Raw genomic sequence first — 24,279 nt, 5'->3', positions numbered from 1 at the left:
TGGCTGCAGCGCGGTGGGAGCGGAGGGCGCTCGGCGAGGCTCGGGGTGATGGCAGCCGCGTTACCGATCCCGGCACGGGGTGAACGCTGCGGGCGACAGGTGCAGCTGCGGCCGGGGAGACACAGTCCTGCCAAACGCGGGGAGACACGCGAGCGCCGTGTGTCCTTGGGTGAAAATCGCAGCGAAGCAAATCCCCTTTGCTTTGTCTCTGCGGAGTGCGTCCAGCCTGGAGCAGCCGGCTGCCCTTCAGCCCTGTGCCAAGGAGGGTCCCTTCCCTGCAGAACTCCCGAGCAGGTGACAGCAGAGCTGGCAGGAGCGGGCGCAGGAGGAGCAGCTAGGCAACTGCAATGCACTTTGCAAAGCTCGGTTTTCTTAAGGTAAACGCTTAATATCATGCGCTGGTGGATGTGTGACCAGCCTTAGTATGTGAACCACTGGGTTCCTCAGTACTTACTACTACTATGAAGCTCAGCTCCAAAGCAAATGTCTGTTTGGGTGTTTACTGTGCCTTCCCTAGAGAGGACTCCTTGTTTATTCTTGTCAGGCAATAACAGCAGGGAAGAAGATCATCACTGAACTTTTTCTAATTAGAAATGAAGTAGGCTTGTTAGTAATCAACTGTCTCATGTCATTAGAATATAATACATATTCTCTGTTTGGCAATACTGATAGTTTTATCTTCAGAGTTTACAAAGGGGTTTGTGCATGTATAAATATTTCTCTATGCATATATATGTTTTAATCACTAGGACTCAATGTGGTGTTAAGCAAATCCAATATTTGTTTATACTACATTAAAATAATATATGTTTGTAGGGCAGTGATAGAGAGCAAGGGACATAAATCTAAGTCACTGTTGTTAGAATAAGTTGGCCAGGTATTTATTTTGTCTGGAGTAGGGAGATGGGGGGAGGATTAGAAGGAGAATTTAGCTGGCACCATTGTGGCTTGTTTTTCTTTTTAGATGTGGCATGTTCCTTCAGGAAATGTAAAGGCCAGTATTGGAAGGTATTAAGTACTCTGCTGGTAGTCAGTTTGTTACAGAAGGAAGCTTGAAGATAGAAGATTAAGCTGTTATCATTGAAGGAAATTGTAGTGTGCTCCCTTGGCCTCAAACAGGGACCCCTCTAAGTGGAGTTTTTCTACAAAGCACCTTTAATGCATGGGCAGTTTCCTTTTTAGGAAGCTATTCCCCCTGTCGTGCATTCTTTAAAAAAAAAATCCCATCTAGTTCACCTATTTGCTCTAGCACTTCCACCGAGACCTTTGCCATCTGATTTTTCTGCCTGCAAGAACTGAAAGCTGTTCTGGAAAGGCTGGAAAGTGCCTGACCAAGCAGAAGATAAAAATGCCTGCCTACTGTAATGTGGCACTGCCAAACCCAGTGCTGTGATTGCTGGTATTTCTAGGACAAGCTCTGGTATTACTGTGCTCAATAACTGCCCTGTGGAACTTATCTATTAACATTCATCTTGATATCAAAGGTTTAAGATCTCAGACATCAGACTTGCCTTTGGGGACAGAATCAAACTTTGCATGGGCTTTTTGTCTTCTGTCAATTGGTGTTTACTTTTCAAACTGGTGTTATATAAAGTGCTAATCTAAAACATGAAATAATTTAAATCCAGTGTAATAGAAGAGTTGTGGTAATAAAAAATTATATGTTTTGAGCTCAAAACTGACTTGATTATAAAGTCTTCCCTAAAAGTAATCTTTACATTTGTATTTTGAGTCTTAGTGCATACCACATGCTTATGTGATGTGCACTTGCAGATGAATCAAGCTAGCACTTTGAATATACCTGTCTCAAGACAGGTAATAATTAGTAAATACAACTCTCCAGACCTTCAAAGTACATTTCAAATATGAATTGTTGCAGCAATGTAATAAGAGATTTTAACACCAGCCACGTTATGGCAGGGGAAGTAGCATCAGAAGTTATGATTTACCTAAGGCCAGTGGACTGTTGTGAGAACTGGAATTAATTTCTGGTTCCAGCTCTATTTGAAACAAGTGTTAGAAGAGCAGCAGTACCAATGGAAACTGGTTCCTGAGGATTTGTCTCTAGGGTGATCCCTGCTGTGGATTCTCTGATGTCAAATAAGTTGACCTTTGTCATTAGCCTTTCTCTTCTTGTCTTATAAGAGTCTTGAATCTACCCGGCCATTTTTTAAAAATGAAAGTGTTGGAAGCTTTGGGACTTCTTCCTGCTGTCAAATTTAGTCAAAGGCAGGTCAGTGGCCTCAAAAGGAATTAGCAGGCAGCTGACAGACAGAAGCAAACAGCGTATCCAGCTGTATGGGCACAATACTCCAAGTACATCTTCTGTCTTACTTGAGAACTTAGTTGCAATCATTTTGGTTGGCCAAAAAGTATAAGAAGAAGCAAGTACATATTTAGTGTATATACACACACACACATATATTTATGTATATAAACACAAGTATATGCAAGTATGTATTTATTTACTGGGGGAAAAAATCATATACAGAGTTATTTCCAGATGTAATTTCCTGAGTATCTTCCACTATTTTCTAACATAGCCTTACAGAAGCTGGATAGCATGTATCCAGTCAATGTAAGGGCACCTTATGTAATAGAAGGAACTAGCCTTACCCGTCCTATAGCACATCTTGCCCTTAAAAGTAAAATATTTTGCATTGCTACAAAGCAAACAGCAAACGTGTTATTTCTTGGTGTTTACACTCTCGACACATAAACATTGTGTATAATGAGTTGGTTTTGGGTAATCTTTTTTTCAAGTGCAACAAACAAGGAAGTAGCTGCCTTTTTTCCTAGCTTTGGTTTAATGACTTCCCAGTATGGACTAAATGAGTTTATGATGGGATATGCCTTTTTGGTATCTGGGACAGAGCTTGAGTGCAGTTTCCAAGATACAGGGCATACACAGCTTCACACCTGACACTAAGTTTGCTGCTTTTTTGGGAATCCATGATGAAAATCGGCCTCCACTGAGGACTGGCCTGTTTCTTAAGGTTTCAGAATAAGTTTCTTCCAGTACTTAAAAATAAAGAGTCTGCACAGCAGTAGTGGATATTTCAGTAAGGTCCTTATATTTACAAAGAGTTGGAAATTTCCAGCGTGTGTGGAGTATGTTGGAACATACTGATATTTGGGAGAAGCTGTCCCAGACAAAAAGTGCCAGTGCCTCTACTGTGGCTCTTGTAAAGAAAAGATTGAAAACTCAATCAGTGCTGACCATTACCAACTTGAAGGGAAATGATCCTCTGCAATTTTCTTAATAGGTCTTTGATCATACTGACAACAATTGCCTGTGGAGAAAGCATTCTTTCAAAAGCTGTGATATTTCACTGCTGTTAGGATAGCAAACGAGTAAGGACAAGGGGAAAACAAAAGTAATGAAACCATTGCAGATTTCCTGTGAAACTGCAGGATTTCAGCCATCCCATGATGCTAGGACATATCTTCTTCCTTAATGAAGTTTGGGAAAAGTCATCTTGCCTTCCAAGCCTTCAGAAGCTTGGAATGTGGTTTCACAATTATACCATGGGTGACCTTTTACTGTGCCTGCTGTTGACGATGAAAACAGTCTTGCTTCATTAGGGTGTCACCTCCACCTTCTAATTCAGATGCTACTTCCTGGCATTTCTGTAGTGCTTTAATTTAAAGGTAATGATTTAATTAAGCTGCAGAACTACCCAGAAAAGTAAATGAGTCTCACTATCCCACTACAGAAGGGGAAACCAAGTTGCAGAATGTCAGTGATTTGCCTTTGGTAGTGGAGTTAGTGGCAGAGCCTTGGCTGGTATCAGTTCATCCTTGAGGTTCTCCATCCCTGTCACACAGTACGTCACAGACTTACTGGTTTTGGTCTGCTGGTTTTGTCCTTTAAATGTCTGCAACTTGCTAATAACTGTATTTGTGTTAATTAGCCTCTCATTACAACACATAGTTGCAAATCAAATGCCATTCTTTGAAGATACACACATGCAAATGATCACTGAAAGTTGAAAGTCAAGTTTACAACTATGTAGTACAGACTCCAGCTGAAGGGTTAGGAAAGGTTCAGCACTAACTCTCAAGTGCAAAGACATTGAAGAGGTTGTGACCCAAAACTGCTTCTTTTCACTTGTGAGCTCACATTTCTGACAGTAACATAGTGCCCCATTGCGTGCTTCTTAGTGAAAGTAGTCAGAGAATTCACATGGAATGGGATAAAAAGAGCCCCTTCTCCCCTTGTAACAAGACTATGCTCAGTGCTCATAGCTTCAGGGAGGGAAGTATCAAGAGGCAGTGCAAGCACCCAGGACACAGCTCTGGAAGGGCTGTAATGCTGGAAAATATTAGAAAACAATACTGACAGAATGCATTTGAGGCAACAGTGCTGCCAGCTCACATATGTGAGAGTTTGTGAAAGGATGACAGTGTTTTATTTGGGCAGCAGGGACCTGTTACTGACTCAAAATTCAACAAGTCCTGCTTTGGGAGCTGAAGTTAGACTTGAACCTCATGCACTTCAAAAGCAGGAGACAGAAAGTGCTCTGCAGCACAATGACAGGGTCTGTGCCATAGTATCTTGTTCTCTAGTGTTGTTTTCCCTGTGGGATGGGCTTTATTGCAAAGGTTGCTGCTTCCTGTTTGCTGATTCTTATGCGAGTTGGCAGGATTTGTTCCAGAGTATTTTACATTTCAAGTGAAGTCTTATTATGTTTAATCATAGTATTTTTTTCTTCCTTGTGCTGTAGGTTTGCCAGATACTAACTATCTTTATTATTATGTGCAGATTTTCCTGTTTGACTCTGAGATCCCCTTTCATGCATGTTGATTAATTTTATCCCCAAAGCATCCAAGTCATCACAGCCAGAGAATGTGGCCTTTATTACATGGAGTTAATATACTCATAAATATTGAGTGTGTTCTTAAGAATAATGTAATGATCTTATTAGTCTCTTGATCTCTGTGACTGTCAACACCAGAAGCTTTGTGATAAAGCTTCTCTGGTCAAAAGTGTGGGAAATCTGTAATCATTCTTTCAGATTTCTCAAATACCATACCAAGCTGCAAGAGGGTCAAATTCTAATAAATGGGACTAACTGAGAACATTTACTCTTCATTTTTTCTGGTACACTGTGCATGAGAAGCAAATAAGCTGCTGATGACGTAGCACAATGGGTTATAAATTTGAACAGATATTGTTAAAAACTGTTGACTTTCCCTGTAATACAAAATCCCATGGCTCTTCCTTGGTATTTCAATTGCTGAGGAACTTGTGGTTGAAAGGTGTTATAATGTATCACCTACATCAAATAAGGTCTGTAAAGGTCTTGAGGTTCCTTATAACTATCAGAAAAAGCTCGTGGTACCTCTTCAGGAGATTCAATGGGAAACCATGATTTTATTTGGCAGATAAAAATTAGGAACTCCAGAGATCAGAACTCTTCTCAGTTTCTTGTTTACATCATCACTGCTTGATGTGTATTATAGACCAGGACACTGTTGTGCAGCTTCTATGGAATAAGGTGGTGCACTCAAAGTACTTATAGTCCACATCTATCTCCATATCTCCAAGATATATCAGAGAGCTGTAGGCCAAGGATGGAGTCAGAGGGACACAAGAGACAGCATTGGTCAGTGGGAGGGGTCCCAAAAGATGAGTAGATGTGGCTTTTTGGTAGGCAGTATAGGCAAGGGGTGAGGAGGGATTTGAGGGAAGAAAAGGGCAGCTTTCAACAAGAGTTTACAAACAGCATCTTCCAGACACAATGAGTGTCACGGGAGAAAGGATGAAGATGTCTGTTGGAAATGGATAAAGGAGGATGATGCCCTTCTGGCTGAGAGAGTTTTGTGGAAATTGGCACTATGGATGTAGGGTGATGAGTGTTCTAGAAAAAATCTGTGTGTGCAAAATGAGGTCTGCAAAGAACCTGTGAGATGCCTAAGGGCGAGGGAAGTTAATGGGAGCTGAGCAAAATGGGCTTGGGCTCAGAGCCCATAGAGGTGTAAGTGAGGTGAACAACACCTCATGGTTTCCAGAAGAGTTTTGAGTACACATCTTGGCATGGACCTCTCCTGTAAATTGCATTTTTGGTGAACTGGTCTGAAATTCTTGGTTTGAAAATCAAGAGGCAAATCTGAGACAGGTAGGGGCAAAATAAGAGAAAGAAACCCCCAAACAACAATCCCCCAGTCATTACTACTGCGTTCTTTACTATTAGATGCCCCCTTTGACTTCGGTGCTGTAAAACCTCTCACCCTGCGATTCATCGACTGGACGAGGACCCCACCTAGAATTGCTGAACTGCCGAGCACAGCAGGCATCTCATGCATGGCTTTTCTTTTCTTGACACATCTGTTTTCATTGTTACGTTGTGTGTGTTTTTGTCTGATGTAACCCAGCTATTTCTGTAGGGTTCCAGGGAAAGGAAGTGAAAGGGAGGGAGCACTAATATCCGCGCTCCTGGTTTTACAACAGTATATAAAAAATCAGGAGGATGAGAATGTAAGGGATCCTGGCTGACTGAAGGGATGTGGAATCCTTCCTGCTTGTGGTCATGGCTTTCGACCTGTCACCAGTCAGGAGTGGCTGAAGGTTTCCTTTGGATGGTTCTTGAATGGGGTGGCACTTTCCAGTCTTCATGGTGCTGTGTGTTTCATGGAAGCCTCTGCACAAGGCATGGCTGGAACCAAAACGTTATCTCTCACTATATAAAATGACAGAGTAAGGAATGGAATTCTGTCAGGCTGAACTTTCTAGACAGCAATGGAGCATGTTGTGAGAACAACATCCCATCTATTCTGTACTTCTGGTTTTGAGGAGATAGGTATCAATCCTCCTTCTCCAGAACTGATCTCCTGCCACAACTTAAATCATACAGCAATTTTAGCTTTAGAGAAGGGACAGAAATACAGAAGAAAAACTAAGGCTTTATGTCTTGCCTTTCCGAAGTTCAGGCTTGAGCAATATGACTATACCAGGATTATGTTGTTGGTGAGCAATATTATCTCCTATTGAGATCTTTTGTTTGTTTCTGTTGTTGTTGTTGTTGCTGTTGTTGTTTTTAAATATATTTCTTATGCTTCTGTTGGTGGCCAGCAACTGCAGTAACTGAACAGAAGAGCAGGGGGAAAAGACCAGTGTTTATCTTTGGAGTTTGGCTGGCAGAGTGAGAGAACCCCATGCTGGAATGAAAATCCTTTCAGCCTTGGCATGTGATGATTTTTTGTTTAATTTTTTTATTTTAAGGCTGCACTGAACCAAAACTGCAGTAATCCATCTTACTCCTTGTCCAGGCTTCTGCCAATAATTATGTAAATAACAGATCACAGTTAATTATTTGTTTCATAGCTTCCTATTTTCTCTATTTGTATTAGTAACATGTCATTATTGTCTTAGAATACAGCTCTGTGTTCTTGGCAACATGGAAAACAACAAAAATGGGTGAACTGACAGTGGCAACAGGACTGGTGTCTGTGTGAAGTCTGCAGGGCCTGAATTAAACCTGCCTGCCTACCTGAAGGTTAACTCTGATTCCCATGGCTGTCCTGGGATTTGCTGATCTGTGCTCTCTGCATATTCTCATTTCAGAGAAGTGATCCCTCAGGAGGGTTTGCCAACAAAGCAGTATGGATCTGAAAGGTAGAGGGGGGGGATCTTGCCCTGCTGTTGACTGGCAATTTTCTCTTCTCTCTGCCTGTCATGTTTGCATTTCATGATTTGTGCCTGTGTGGTGGTGATGACCTTGGAAGTTTTAATCCTGGCTTAGGCAGCTGCTTTAGTACAGCTTTCCTACCAGGTGGTCAGTTTGGGAAGTTCACAAATCGCTGTGTGCTCTTGCTCTGTTCCTCTTCAGTGAGACTTTTCTTTTGAAAATGGGAGACTATGACAAGATTTCTTTTCTAAGAATTTGCGTAAGATACTGTATTCTCATTTTCACGTTGCCTTTAGTGTTGGGTGGTTTTTTCCATCAGACTGGTGCTTGTAAACTTTGCCCCAGCCAGACCCACTGGGGCTTGGCTGTCCCAAGCTGTAGGATGTAAATAATTTGATGTGACATCAGCTGACCAAGTGCCACTGCTGTCCAGGCTTCAGTCCCTGAGCAGGTTGGTGGATGAAATGTTGCTTATGGGATGCTGAATCAGAGCTGCTTAAGCACTTTGGGCCAAGCACTAATTTTGTGCAGTTTCTGGCGTGTTCTCAGTGCTAAATAATAATTAATACAGAATTGCAACACTATTAATAAATACCAACTGTGCAAACTATGCAATAAGGAGAAATTATTTCTATTGCACTAGTGTGGCTCATAAAGAGGGGTCATTGCCTGTGTTGGTGTGCTGAGGTATTAGAACTCAAATACTGCTGCAGTTATACCAGTGTTAAAACATTTCTAATCGTCTTGTTATTTCCGTCTAGCAGCCAGAAATGCTGACTAACTTTCAGGATAACAATCGTTTATATATTCAGGAAACAAAATACCCAAGGGCCACTGGTGACTGACAGCTACAGTGCTCTGATTAAAACTGACAGTTCCTGATCAGCTCCGTCTTGGCTGTGTTAGTTCCTTTTCTCATGGGGAAAAGAAGACAGAGGACAAAAGATTATTTAATGTAATAATATTAGGATATGAGACTTTTTTTTTTCCCTTTGCAATTTTTCAGGAATTTGTAACTCAGAAGTACCAAAGTACCTGAGTAATAGTGCTTAGAAGGGCAAACATTAATTTCTCCATAATGACTTTCCTTTAACAAGGTACAGAAAATGCCAAGTGTTGGCTTCTAGTCATTGATTTTTGACTGTATGAACAATGTGCTGGGGTTCCTGAGTTTCTGATGATCAGTTAATATCTGGTGTTTGCGTGTTTTATTCCCAACTGGTATTAAGATAAGGAAGATATTTTTCCCCTCTAAATGAGAGTAAACATGGTACTTTTGCTCATCTGTACTTACATACTAACTGCACAAGCAATACTCAATCCCTAATGAAAAACCTTGAGTCACAGGTCAGAACATGAGGTTGCTGGGAGCCACTGGTGCCCTACATAGTGAGTATATCTCCTGCTCTCCTCCTTTGCCCTTCTGTCCAACAGCATTTCTTAGTCATTGAGGAAATAACTTTCTTTCCTTTACCTCTGTGTTTATTTAATCTCCTTTGTACAGGTATAGATATGCTGGATGCTCAGGAGCAGTTAGCCACACCTCCCCAGCATCTGTTGCTTGTGTGCCTTTCGGCTCTGGGGTACCTTGAACTGTACAGAAGAGCTGCAAAAGCAATAAAATTAATGAGTTCTCTTCATTACTTCATTATAGAAGTGTCTTGGAAGATCTGCTAAAGTTTAGGGTCACATGCTATTTCCTTCATGAAACATATTTTTAAGTAGTCAAAATTTTCACCTCTTAAATGTTGGCAATTCCAGCTGTTTAAGGTGCAGTAGGAGTACTTTATGTTACGACAAAGCTATCAAAATTTTCAAGTTTTTGGACTGTGAATCAAGAGGGTTGCAACAATTGCTGGAGAAACAAGAGATAAATCACATTTGGTCTGCATTTCATTGTGCTTTTTAAACTTCTGTCTGGAAGTGGCCAAATTAGTAATGTTTCTGTAGTCATATTATGTTAAAAATATGTAATGGTTTAAATGTCAAACTGCCCCTTATTGCAAGCTTACATTTTCCTCTCAAGTGTGCATTTAAATCACTTGCATTGCTGAAAGCCACTTAAGAAGAATAAATCAGAAGTGGAGCTGATGTTTGAATAAAACCAGAAGTTATGTGAGTGGCTAGAGAAAGGTCTCTGTCTGTAAACAGATGCAATCTAATCTGAATCGGGATTTAAATTTTTTGCTTTAAATATTTAGTCAAGCTCTATTATACCATCCCTTCTCATTTTCTACATGAATGGGAAATACCTTCATCATCACCATTTAGAAATTACTGGGCTTTGTAACCTGATGATGTTTGGTTTTATTCACTCAGACTTGTGCAATTGAAGCACAAACCACTTCAGTCCTGAGTGGGAGAGATTTCCTGTGCCACTGCTGCCTGCAGAAGAAGTTTGTGTGTACAGCATGAGCCCAGCAGTGGGAGAGCTCAGATTGTCCAGGCAGTCATAGAAGTTCCACATGTGGTCTGTGTCCAGAGACTGCCAGAAAACAACAGGCAGGCTCAGCCATGGTGTGGACACCACTAGTTGGTAGATTTGTATCACTGATCTGATAATTAAGATGTTTGTAAACTCCATTAATCATCTTTTTTTTGCTGTCAAGATTTCTATTTTTCAATGCTCCAGTTCTCTTTGTAGATTAAAACAAATGCATGAAAGTTTTTGCTTTAATGAAGGAAGCTGCTAAGAAGAAAATTTATTATTATTAATTATTTATTTTTATTTTGTTTCATTTCTCCACTGTTTTCAGGTGTTTCTTTTATTCTGCAGGAGCAAGGTTTTGGTGGTTTTTTGATCAATGCCTTTGACATAATATAGAAGATCCCTGTTTGCAGCTTCCATTCAAACATGTGGACTCCAGTTGCCTCTGCTAGTATTGAGTCATCAAGGCAGAAGAACTAAAATACAGATCTTACAGTCATGCAGGAAGTTTCTATTTAAAACAAAAATAGGTTTATAAGTATGGTGTTTCTAAAATATATTGGCTCCTTTGTAATTACACACTTTAGATATTAATACATATAATTATGAAAATATAATTAGACTCTGGTAGGTAGTGTCATAACAATTTTAAGGTAGATTTAAAAATATCTTGTATCTAAATATCCCAACAAGAGCAATTTTTCTTCTCTAGTAATATTCTTGGGCTTAGTCTGGAGGACCTGATTCTAGACTCTGGGTTTTTTCCTTTGTTTTTTTTTCCTTTTAACCCAGAATTCAGTAGAGAGTGAATTGTTCTGTCTTTTAAAGGAACAGTCCCAGGCTGCTTCTGTGATATTTCAGGGCTAGAGGGAAGCAAGAGCACACTTTGGATAATTTTAGGTTAGAGATTATCATTACAAAGGAGTCTCTTGGCAGTTCTTAGAAAGCCAGGTAGTAGAAGACTTGGTTAGTGGGAAGCTGGAAGAATGTAGCACCTGCAAGTGCTAGGGAGGAAGTGTCACAGTGTGTGTGAGGGGTGTTCACACAGCGACTGCAGACCCTCCTGCTCTGGGACCTGTTTCTTTTAGCAGATTCCTTCCCCCTTAAATCCAGAATAGCGTCTTTCCAGTCCAAATTGCTATGCTGCATGTGGTTTGCTGAGGGGAAAGCAAGTCATTTTGTGTCTCCCAGAGGCTCGTGCCGTGTCAGCTCTCTGGTGCCCCTGTAATTTCGCAGAGATCCTGCTCAGAGGCTGTGCTGAGACCGCAGCTGCGGGCGCCCGGTACCTTCCGCATGGGTGCCCAGAGGGTCCTGCTTTCCTTCCCTCCCTGCCCCCGGCTCTCACTTGTGTGTAATCAAATTAAGCAGCGGCAGCAGCCACAGCAGAGAAGAGCAGCTCTGTTTGAAGCTGTCCCTCCAGAATGTGCACACAGATTTCATCGCTTGCACCTGCCGTGTCTGGCTGCTGCTGTGACCTCTTGTGCCAGCAGCCTGTACTGATAAGTGTTCCCTGTTCCTTCCATCCCAATTAATAGTTTTAAGGACGCTTAATTCCTTGCCAGCCTTCTAAAGCTTGTCTTTGTCCATAAACACTCTGCATTATTTTTGTAAGGGTCCAGTAGAAGAGTGCTTTCAGAGCATATAATGAAAGCTAGAGCAGGCAGTGTTAGGAGGTTTCTGTTAAACACATAAAGGCAGCACTTGCTGGGCAGTGATAACTGTGTGAGGATGCTGTGTCATTCGAGCTGGAGCAGTCACTCATGCAACACTGCAGACTTCTCTTTGAAACCCTCTGTAGGTCGGTAAAGCCTTTCTTGCTGTTTTTACTGAGATCTTTGGGCATTGTGCCTTCCCTAGAGTACAAGGCTGCTGCCCTTTCCCTGTGCAGGACCCTGTGCCAGCCACAGCAGCTGCTGTCTGGGCAGGGTGGAGATGCAGCAGCACAGGAGTGTGGAACAGGCACCAGGCTCTGAGACTTGCCAGGGCTGTGCAAGTCCTTCCTCTGTGCTCTTCATTGCCTGGTGAACTCCTTGGAGTCAAACCAGTCCAAAACCACTGTGTCCATCACTACCTACAGCGTATTTCCTTATGCTATGAAGCCATCTCATTGAAATATTTTATGTTTCAAAGTACTGACTTGTTTCAATCCAGAATTCTTTGGTTTCATACAGATGTGTCTCCACTCCCTTTCGACCACTGAAGACACCAGTGAGACAGGATGAGCACAGGGGATCTATATAAGAGCCCTGCTTAGACGAAGCACTAAATTGCTGCTGTTTGGCTTCCTTTGGGGTTCATCGCTGCAGCCCCCCCCACTGAGGATAACTTCTCATGTGATGGATAATTTTCATTTGTGCAGCAGATGATGACATCCCATAAGTGAGTGTTACAGGTTACAGCACCCATGGAAAGGTGTCTCTCTGCTGGAATTGGAGAACATTAGTGGAACTGAACAGGGTGCAGCCTCTCTCATTGATTCTGCTGTTGCATTGTTAAAAACCTGGTAATCTTTTTAGCTGCTCAGTCTCTCCCATTGGTAATTGCTAAATCTAGTTGCTTATGTACAAACAAGCTCAAACAATGGAAAATATATGAAATATGAACCCTTTCTTCATCGGGTGGGAACATTTATCTTGCTGTGGTGAGGAATGTTCACCTCACATTTCCGAACATTGTGTTTAGCAGATGAGCTGTTTCCTCCTTCTCCTTCAGGTTTTGGTCTCTCCATTGGGGACAGGGCTGAGGCCATGCTTAGATGGGCTGTTAGAGTAATTATCCAAATGAACAGGCATGGCTTTAAAGATGCTGTTGTGTGATTTTATTGTTATTGAGTGGAGCGGGTGGAAACTGGCTTGGTTCTTGTTTTGTTTTTCTATAGTTCAGTCTATTGACTTGTAGATGAGTGAGAATCTCATTGGGAAAGAGCTGCCTTTTGATTCTTGTATTGTCCCCAGTTGAGAGAAGACTGAAGAATGCAAGGGAACCTAAAAAAAAAAATCCCAGAGCTGACAGCCTCCAGTCAAGCAGCATGTTTGCAAAGATGATTGAAGTTTTCATGTGGCTACTGAATTTTATCTTTGCTGGGTGACTCTGTCACTGTTAAATGGCTGAGAGAAACCTCCTTGTACAGGCATGGGCATAATTTTACACATCCTAAGGTAAAGAGAGTAAATGATAGAGAAACATTGTTCTTAAACAGTTTCAGCCCAATTTAATGGAAACTTTAAAAACAAAATAAATATAAACCCTCTTTAAAAAAAAGAAAAAGCTCTTAAAATAGAGATGAGGTTAAAAGGAGACTGTGTCTAATTTTGTTAGCATTGTGGTCCTAATTTGTTGCTCCTGGTGACTTGAATTCCTCACAAATTGCTGGTTTGCCTGCAGATCTGTAATTCCCACATGCTGTAATTTTGCCGTTAGAAATGTTGGCCATGGGCCTCGCTCTTTCTGAGCTGGAATTTTGAAGACTTTAAACTCTCCAGCATGGTTTTTCTCTGTTTGGTGGAGGTGGAGGCTCCTGCCTTGCAGGGAGGATAAGCAGCTCTGGGTTTGCTGGGACAGAAAGCCCTGGTAGGCAGTGAGGATGAGCAGGGGTTCAGGAGATGCCTGCTGGGAGTGTGGAGGCAGCCCCTGGGTTGTGTGTCAGCTGTAAATTTGTACCCTTTGGAAAGCTGTGTAACCATCCAGCAGAAGGATGTGCTGGAGAAACAGGCTGTCCTCTTCTGCAGTACTTCAGTATGTGAGATCAAGATATGTGGGAACAATTCTGAGGCATTTGTTATGGAAAATCCAAGAATTTTCCAAATAATGTACACTGCTCTATAATTCCTATCAGCTGCTGGAAGGATCAGCTATTGCTATTAGCCTTTGGCTGATTTGAAATCATTAGCTACATGCTTTGAGGTTCAGCTAGCACCCAGTCTCTTCATTTTATGCCATATGTTTAACTGTTATGTCATAAACTGAAAGAATATATAATTTTTTATCTTATCTCAGAACTTGAAACGCTGAAAGGAGAGATGGATTTGAGTTCCACTTTGATCTGGTTTTCATCATTTCAGTTGAGTTTCATCTTGGTTTTGTTGGGTTTGGGGTTTTTTTAGGAGTCCAAAGAAATTTAACTTTACTCTTTGTTGTTTGCTTTTTACATCAGTTTTATCCTCTTGGCATCTGCTGTTGTTATGACTGTTACTACTCTCATAGTCTTACTATGGATCTCTCAAGTAAGAGGACATGACAAGTAAATGCAATTAACCAACTATTCAGATTTTCAGGGCTTATGGGGTAACTGAAGCGGAAGATGGAGGTCAGTCTCAAGGTACAAAGATACTTTCAGCTCTTGGTATTTTTACATCTCTGTTCAGCTCTAAAATTTACTGAAGTCTTGATGCTTACTATAGTAGTCATGGATGCATCTTGAATCTGAAATGCCTGGGGAAGGCTCTTTGGTTATACAGTAATTATGGACTGTTTCCATTTACACTCAGGAATTGCAGTTAAGGGCACTGTCAGGAGCCTGGAACTCTGCTTAGCACGTAGATCACCTGTGCCCTAGCTATAGGCATGGATTCCTTCACTGCCTTTTATTACCTCAATCTCTCTGCCCTCAGCAGCCCTCAGTGATAAGGTTGACCATCTTTATCTGCTCCTCAACACACTAATGGGGTTTTATATTGATTAATATGAAGCAGAATATGGGCCTGCAGTGTTCTCTTGTGCAGGCCCAGCGATGGAGAGAAGGCAAAACCACATGCTGGAATTTCATGAGAGAAGAGTGTGTAATTTTAGCAAAATGTTTTACTTGATAGGCTGCAAGCATCTATTTTTCAAATGTGCTGTGAAATGCTAGTAGTGGGTTTCTGTAAAGACATTTAATTGTGAAAGAGGAATGTTTATTTTGGGTCGAAAAGTTTCAGAAAGGAAAGGATGTCTTGATCAAAGTTGAGTAATGTCAAGTTTGGAAGGAAAATAGCTGGGCTCAAGTCTCTTCACATTAGTGTGAATACAGGGCAGTTGCAGAGTGTTTATATTGTGCAGCTGAGATCTAGATTTTGCTACTTTTATTTTCAGGTGTTAGGACAAGTGGATGAACGGACAGAGAGCTCAAGCTTGGTTCTGGGCACTGCCATGACGTGTTGCTGTTTGTATTAGCACAGAGCACACAGGTCCACAGGGCAGCAGGACAGCAAGGGTGAAAAGGAGAGAGGGGAGGCTCAGCCATGTCAGGGTCCTTCAGCAGGCACACAAGGAATGCACAGTGGCCCTCTCTTCCAGGGAGACCATTCTTCAGACCTGCTCTATGCCCTGCAGTAACTAAGCACAGCCTCTCTGTGCTTTCCCACCTAGCACAGCAAGGCTCTCTGGCACATAAAAACTCCTCCCAAATAATCAATACTCACAGTGGCCCTTTAAGTTAGTTGTTTGTCATTAGTACTGTAGTGTTGGTGATGATGCTGATGTCTGCCCTGTGCTTGGAAACTGGGAACAGCAACCAGGAGGAGTCGATCCTGAAATGGCTTCTCAGAGAAATGGAGGTCTCTGTCATCTACCTGCTCCAGTTGTTTCCAGGCTGCTAGAAAAGCATTGCTGCTCACCTCCTGTTATTTGGCAGGGCCTTCCAGTGCTCCTGCAAATGAATAGGCAGTTAATTTGTGAATGAGCTGACTTGCATGCCTAATTTCCTTTCACACCTCTTGTTTGCAATTGATGGAAGTGTGCATTAAAACAGGAAGCTTTCCCTGCTTATTCTGAGTGTGTGTGTGTGTGTGTGAAAGGGAGAAAGAGGGCAAGGGCTGTAAGCAAAAATGTGTTGATGGAGGGCTTTTAAATACCTGTACTGTGACAGAAATGGATGTGTTTCAGAATATATCAATTGGTATAAAGGACTTGAAGAGGAAATTGATGCAGCTCAGATGACTTTAGGATGCTCTGGAACCAGCCTGTACCTACCTGGAGCAATGGAGGGGAGGATTAGGACATGCTTCAGCTGGAATAATGTGTTTGGTCATTTCTGAAGGCTTCCTGGAATATTTGTAGGCAGGAGCATTGTTAATTTTGTCTTACAAGGCAAATCAGTCATTGTTTTCTGCAGGGAGGGGAAAGTAATGCAATAACATACCTCCCCCTTTCCCTTCCCTTCCCTTCCCCTTCCAGGTGATTTTGCTCCCTCTTTACTCTGGGCATGGCCACACAAGAAGTTGCTTTGGCAGGTGACTTGGGGAGCAGCAGTAAGAGGATCAGGGCAGGGCAGGTTTCTGGGAATAAGCAGCTGATAAGCAAAGTACTGGGACACTGTCCTGATTGGATAAGAAAGATTAGACAATTACATTTTTGTGGGGGCAAAACCCCAGACAACATCCTTAAGGCATGGTAGTATTTTGTTAACAAAGCAAAAGGCAGAGGATTTTATTTACTTGTAGCTCTATGGCTGCAGAGTTTGTTTTGCAGCAGTTGCATTATTAAAAAAAAGCCTTGAGTTGATCAGCACAGAATCGTAGATTCCTTTAGGTTGGGAAGGATCTCCAAGATCAAGCCCAACCATTCCCCCAGCACTGCGAAAGCCACCACTGCCCCATGTCCCCAGGTGCTATATCCTCACATCTGTTAAATCCCTTCAGGGATGGTGCCTCCACCACTGCCCTGGGCAGCTGTGCCAGGGCTGGACAACCCTTTCAGTGAAGATATTTTTCCTTATATCCAACCTAAACCTCTGGATACTTGTCAGAGGGCAGAAATTATGCATTGTTTTCTTGTATTCTCCTTTTGTTTGTGTTCCTATTAATTTATAGCCTTGTTGTCTTATGTCTGAGCAAGATTTTTGTGCCAGGAATCATCATTTTTCTGTTTGCAAAAAAATAAAAGATATGGTGCTGATGTCTGATGGAAATTTACACCCCACAAATAGTAATTGCCACAACCATGGCCGCTGTAATGAGCAGACTTTTAAATTTTGCTATGAAACTTTGAGATAAATAGCTTTTGGATGTGATAGAGTTGTATTCTGGATTTAAAGCCTGTTTTTTTCCTGTTTGGGGGATTTTTTGTACAACCATGTGGGTTTGTAGAGCTAAGTCTTATAGTATTCAGTAACAGCTGTTTTAAGGAGAATGCCAAATCTCAAAGGAGATGGCATTTCTTAAATCCTACTTCTCTAAAAATTTGGTTTGATTCTGTAAGTGCTTCCTTGGAAAGCCGTGGCATGAGGCAGAGCGTGTGCTGCTGTCAGATGGAAACTAAAATACAACAAATGTTTGCTGGTGACTCAGGGAAGATTTGCCTTATGTGGAACTTCTGTGAAGCTTCTGCTTTCCTTGCTGCAGTGGGGAGGTTTCTCAGGGAATCATAAAATTGTTTGCATTGGAAAAGACCTTCAAGTCTAACTGTATTCCCAGCACTGCCAAGATCACCATGTCCCCAAGTCCCACATCTACAGATTACTCCATCTACCTTTATTAACCTCCTTCCCCCAGTTCTACTTACCAACTCATCTTACACTGAGTTGGCCCATTTTCCTAAAATTTGCTGTGAAAACAAGTACTTAAAAATTATATAAGCAGGAAGTTTACTAGAAAATATGTAACAGGGAGTCAAGAAATCCTTTGCATATGTTTAAATAGTGCTTGCAGTGTGACTGCCATTAAGCTTAGACTGTTTTGTTGATGCTGTTGCTCCACCACGGCAGAAATCTCATTCCAGCTGCATATGTGAAGGGTGTAAATATCAGAACTAGCAATTTTCCTCAAGCATTTTCTTTGCATTTGAATGGAGCATAGGAAAAAAGCATCCGATCTGACAAGCAAACCTGATGATAGCTCCAGGAAAGCAGTTTTTTGGTTTTGTTTTCAGAGCAATTTCTGTAGTTTTTCTCCACTTCTCTATTGCACCATTTAGCTGAATGGTGATATACTCTGCCTCCAGCACACAGCAGGAGCCTTATGCCTATACATGTTTTATGCAGTCTTTTCTTTTTCATGTATCCTAGGGTGGTGTGCTTGAGGTGAATATTTTTTCCTCCTCTCTCCCCAAAAATGGCATTAATAACAATATAAAAAGGAGGAAATTATACAAAAAGAAGGTAGGAGTAGAATGGAGTGTGTCTGCATTTGATAAATGTCTTTTTCATTTCTAACACTTGAATTTTTAACATGTAATGTCTATTGTCCCTCAATATCTGCAGTCCTCCTCTGGGCCCTTAGCGTATCAGAAGAGAGGGAAGAGCATTTTGTGACCCCCACATGTGAGGAGGTGAATTAATGGTGTTCTCTGAAATTGTAGGCCATTTAAAATGCATTAATTGCAAGAGATTTCTCATTCTCAGCCATTGAAGATATCAAGCTGTATTTTCTTACCTGTAGCAGACACTGATGGGGACACAGCTAAGTCAAGAAAGAAACTGAAAGTCAGTTCCAGGTTGGAAAAGGTTGTGTGTGTGTTTTTAAATAACAGCCATATAAAAATCAAACTGCTGATCCTGTTTCTGAACACAGAAGGAAAACCTATTCTATTTGGTTTCAGTTTCAGTGTGCAAGGAGCAGCTCTGATTCCTCAGTGTCAGTTCCGTCACAACGTGGGAGCAAAATGAGCAGGAGAAAAAACAAAAATGAAATCTATTGCTTGACAGTTTGAGTTGACATGAAAGGCAAGTTTCTTCATTTTGGGAGGAGAACCCCAGATTCCTAGTAGCAGGGAAAGAAAAAAGGTAAACTGATTTAGGGTATAATTTTTCTGCATATCCTGCAGTCCTAGTAAATATAGGATTTTAGGATTTGATTATACTTACATGTAGAAATTTCTCATGGTTAAAACAGTGTCTCGAGGAAAGACGAATGGTAACTCTTTCCCAGCCCAACTTCTGTTCTGAACAAATGGATGACTGTGATCCTTCTGGCTACTAGCAGTTATATATATTAGGAGGCTAATAATTTTCCATGTATTTGCTACATCTGGTTTTGCATGCAACAAGTGCAGCACTGTGATAGGTATTTAAAACAAGTAGATACATGTTAGGCACCTCTCCAAACATTTTTGTTCTCTGTCCAACTTTTCCAGATCAACCAGCTATATGACAGGTCCTCAAAATTGCATCAATTTCCTTGAGGATCAGCAGGTGCCCTCCAAGCATGCCATGGGTATTTCAAGAGAGGTGTTAATAAGACTAATTTCCTAGGCAGATTGCTGTTCCAGGTTTATATGCATTAGCACAAATTATTTTCCCCTTGGTAACTTCTAGTTTTCTATACATATTTTTTGCTCCTTATTAAATTAAACTCTGTGGTTGGGGATTGCAGGAGTCTGAAGAAGTATGAACAAGACTTTCAAGGTGATCTACTTGTGAGTTTGTGTTCCTTATTATCATTGCTGTAATGAATGAACAGCTGCCTCATAGAACGAGAAGCTGCACAAAGAGCAGTTTTTCATTTTTCTAAGATTGCATTGAAGATAAAGAAAGCCTATTGGTTTGTTTCCTTTCCCAAACCACTTGCATTTGGTCCTTCCTCACTTCCACTTTCTCTTCCCTGCCAAACCAGGTGGAGCAGAGGGAATGTGCAGTTTCTCAGTCGTGCACAAAGCACTTCCAGGCTTGCCAGAGAGAGAAAGAAATTGGATGACATAGATGGAATTCTCTTTTGTTTCATTTCCTTCCTCTCATTGCTGCTGTCATGAACATGTGAAAATTACCTCTAGCAAAACACTTAAGCTGAGATATAATCTGCCAAGGGAATTTGGGCATACAGTACCTGCTTAAAATAACAATAAATTAGACAGTTGGATGCCTTATTCTCAGTGCAGCTTTGAAAGTCTCTGGCTTTAAGTATAATTACAAATAAGATTTAAACAATGTCATTATTTATACAAGCTGGCTATGAGTCATGAATTGCATCTTTCTAAATTAATAAAAAGATTAATTTTCTCTTGTTTTCATTTCCATCATCCCCAATACCTTGCGGGGAAGAGCTTAAGGAATAAACTGCTTCTGGGGCCCCAGCTGAAAACCATTGCAGTGCGGAGGCTGGTGAGGAATGCTGCAGCTCCCTTGTGGAGTGCATCCCTCCTGGGGGCACCTGGGTGCCTGTTCAGACCTGCACACGGATCTGCTGGCTTTGGGTGGCACTCACAGCAGGGTGTTGGACTGACTTGAAAGCACCCTCGCTAGCTTGGCTTTGGCCTGTTTGAAAACAGCTGGTTGTGCTGGGGCAGCTCACCTGTATATCTTGTCAGGCCCTCATGGATTTACCTGCCGCCCATATGTGCTCAAACATGCTCAGTGGCACCTGTGTCTGCACCGCGGTGTGTTCTGTGCTTCTCTCCAGGGCAACCTCCTCATTCACCACAGAGGGACTGATGTGAGCAGTGGTCAGCAGGTGCTCTACAGCTCAGCAAACCCCTCTTGCACCAGGAGGGTGCTTGGAGCCAGGCATGATTCCAGCCAGTGGCAGGAACAGGATAAAGTCTGTGGACGCACCATACTTAGGTGAGATCTTAAGCCTGCTCTCCACCTCCAGCATGCATGCCCCACAGCAGAATGCTTGACATAGAGTTTCTTATATCCAACAATCACTTTATCTGATGGTATCAGTTTCAGTGCTCAGAGTTTGCAGTACTTCCTGAATCCTCATTTACTTTAAATTTACTGACCACACAAGCATTTTGCTATACTGTGCATTGCCTTCAACACCCAAACAGCACTGAGGCTGGTTTTCCCTTTTCCTTCAGACTGGCACTGTTTTTATTTCCTCCCCTATATATTATGTAGCATTCTAAGGGGCATACAACTCAGGTGCTTCATTTTCTGCTTAATGTCTAACTCAAGAATAAATGAACAAAAGAATTCATGCTTCCTGAAAGAAGTGCCTTTGATACCAGTGGCTGAAGTGCAGGACCAGTGTGTGGATTACTGACTGTCCAGATTTAGGACTGAGTTGCCTTTTACTTTTGAAATGGATCTTTTCTTTTTCTTCTCTCAGTGAGAAAGGAAGTTCACAGGACACCAACAGGTTTCTTCATCAAAGCTCTGCCTTTTGTGTTCCATTTGGTGGCTAAGCATATTCTTCCTGACCCCATCTCTTAGTTGTTTAGGTATTTCTGTGCAAAAGAAGGGTGTGGGTAGTCAGGGAAAGATTCTGTTTGCTTTATTTCAGTGTTAGTCACTTGTGTGCAGCACCTGTGACTGATCTTGATTATCTCTGAAGATTTAACAGCTTTCTACTTCTTACATAACATCCTGAGATGAGGAATGGGAGTTAGGGACTACCCCAAAAGCCAACCACCACCAAAGTTACGTGGTGTTTATCATACTAAATGACTGACAGTGTTGATTAACAGAAGAGAGTTGTAAGAGACAAGGGATAATGCACACATTTCCAAGTTTATAGATGCTGTGGAATAATACTGCTTCTGTATGGAGAGGAGGAGCTGCTATGGCTGACTCTGGACCTGTAATGCAGATGGCTGTTCTGAAACAGGAAAGTCACTATGGGAGAAAATGGGGAATTGAAAATTAAAGAATTTCAGCAATTCAAATAAATGGAGACATGAATTGCAATTAAAGCAGTTTTTTTTTTAAACAGAGAGCATTTTGTAAGTTGGTTTCTCTCTGGATTATTCATTATTCCCCTCCTCCCTAACTGTTTTAATCCATTGGCAATTTTGGCCACACTAGAAGGAAGACTTCATGATACAATACTGCTGGAGGTTTCGTAGACATTTGGAGCCAGGGAAAGGAGAGTCCCTGTAAGATGAGCTTAATGTTTATGAGATGTGAAAGAAACCACAAAGGCAAAAGACTTTAAATATCCACCACCTCTGAAAAAGCTTGAAGATTGCTGTCTCAAGCATAAAGCCATAGTAAAACAAGGATCATTAGTTCTACTTTTAGGAAATAACCTTTTGCTATAAACTTGCTGTGAACTTGCTTGTGGGACCTTGCCAAGGCATCTTTGAAAAAGATGTGGGCTTCTCTGAGCCCTGTACTGTGTTTAACTCCTGGTCTAGTGATTAGCTGTCCTGACTCCAAGGAATTAATGCACATTTCATGAGCAGAAGCTGAACAAATTAGAACCTTTTGCTATTTATAGTTAAGGGGTGAAACTCCTTCTTTAGCTGTATTGCAGTGTCTCCTGAAACAAGTGGAGGCTATGTACTTTATTTCTTCTACTGCATTGTTAATTACCAGAAATTAAGGTGTAGGTGACTTGCTGACAGCAATTTTCAAAAATCTGACTCTTGAGAAATGAAGGGTTCAATACCACCCTATTTTTTTTTAAACCTGAAGACTTTCTATGCAAGGTGAAAGCAAGGAGTTTGTGTGTCCTGGAAAGAATGTGCAATTATTCATTTTTTCCAGGTTCCTGTACTCATCTATTTTTTAAGCAATTCATTACTGAATACCCCAAAGGATATTTAATGAAATTTGGTATCACAATGAAGTTAAAGTTGGAACTGTGTTTGTCACTGGATGATGCTGAATTTAAGTTTGGCATTCACTGAGGGGCTGCAGTGTGTCCAGAGAAGGGCAGTGGAGATGGGAAAGGGTCTGGAGAGTCAGTCATATGAGGAATGGCTGAGGGAGCTGGGAAAGGGGCTCAGCCTGGAGAAAACGAGGCTCAGGTGGGCCCTTCTGGCTCTCCACAACTCCCTGACAGGGGGGGACAGCCAGGGGAAGGTGGGGCTCTGATCCCAGGGAACCGGGACAGGATAAGAGGGAACAGCCTCAAGTTGCACCAGGGGAGACTCAGGTTGGACATTGGGAGGAATTTCCCAATGGAAAGGGTGTCAGGCATTGGAAGGGGCTGCCCAGGGATGTGATGGAGTCCCCATCCCTGAAGGTCTCCAAGGAACAACTGGAGGTGGCACTCAGTGCTCTGGGCTGGGTGACAAGGTGGGAATCAGGCAGAGGTTGGATTCCATGATCTGGGACATCTTTTCCATCCTCAGTGATTCTGGGATCTCTGGGATGCTCTCAGCCTGCTGCAGGAGGAACAAGGGTTGATCTCTGGCAGAGGAGGAAGGCAGCTCCAGGGGAGAGCAGCCCAGGCTGAGGCTTGGAGAAACGCTCGGGTCTCTTTCTGGGCTGTGCTGCTCAGTTAGATGTGGGCTCTGTGCCTTTCCCTGTTTCCCTTTCCCATGTTGAAACAGGCAAAGACACTAACCTAAATGAGAAATACTTGGTACTTCCTGAGACAAAATCACTGTAGAAAAGATGTTTCCATTTGCACAAGTTTTTGTTAAATACCCAAGTGCTTATTAATATAATTTCAATGTAATGATTCCCATTATGACTATGCTCACTATGGTGTGTTTAGCAACAGGAAATGTTTCCTTTTTTTCAATCCTGGTCTTTCCTTCAGAGTGGCAGTAAACTTCTGGTTCCTTGTTTTGCCTCACAACAGTAAAAATACAGGCAGGCCTGTCATATCACAGACAGTGGTTACTGTGAAATCAGACCTTCAATCAAAGGCTTTTATGTCTGCAGTATCAGAAGCTCAGCAGCCTTTATCACCTACCCACCATCTACAAATAAAATTTGAACACGGAAAGTGATTAAAATGGGTCTGCTTTATGAACAGAGAAATAAAAGCTGGCCTAAATAAGACAGACTCTCCACTAATAACAGCAACAATGTTCCTGTCTGGTTTTTATTTGGGATGCACATCTTATAATTAATCTTCCTTCTCCTAATTTCCCTTTCATCTGAGGCTCTTCCAAGCACTTCATGGGAACATAATAACCAAGCCCAACTGTATCTGTGACACACATGATTATTGTTATTATCTTCATTAGGATAATGCAGACTCTGAAATTCTTCATGATCAAGTAACATGCCCAAGGTTAAATAGTGATGTAGTGTCAGGACTGAGAACAGAGCAGCCCTGTCTCCTAATTCAGGGCTGAATTCAGGTTTTGCTCTGTCACCTAGGAGTGTGCATCACTGTCCTGTTACCAGAGCCCTTCTCATGGAGGTCCTGTAGCAGTGCAGCTTGGCAAAATCAAGAACCTTGCTGTGAAGGGTGTTTAGCTCCAGAAACCACTGCAACTTGCACTGAATAAAACTCTCTATTAAAAAAAAAACAAACAAAAAAAAACAAAACAAAAAAAAAAACACCAAAAAAACCAAACCAAAACAAACAAACAAAAACACACAAAAAAAACCCCCACAAAAACAAACAAAAAACCAAACAAACAAAAACCAAACAAACAAAAAAAAAAGAACCAGTCCTTTTT

The 24,279-nt window shown here is 41.7% G+C and overlaps 1 protein-coding gene across 2 annotated transcripts in view; it reads left to right on the top strand.

The window, feature by feature from the left end:
- SPNS2 (SPNS lysolipid transporter 2, sphingosine-1-phosphate) overlaps positions 1-24,279 on the top strand; it is a 134,125-nt gene that overhangs the window by 719 nt on the left and 109,127 nt on the right. The window lies entirely within an intron of this gene.

This window comes from Vidua macroura, chromosome 20, assembly GCF_024509145.1.
Source record: "Vidua macroura isolate BioBank_ID:100142 chromosome 20, ASM2450914v1, whole genome shotgun sequence".
Lineage (NCBI taxonomy): Eukaryota > Metazoa > Chordata > Aves > Passeriformes > Viduidae > Vidua > Vidua macroura.
The sequence above is the reverse complement of the archived record's forward strand: the minus strand, read 5'-3'. Positions and strand labels throughout refer to the sequence as shown.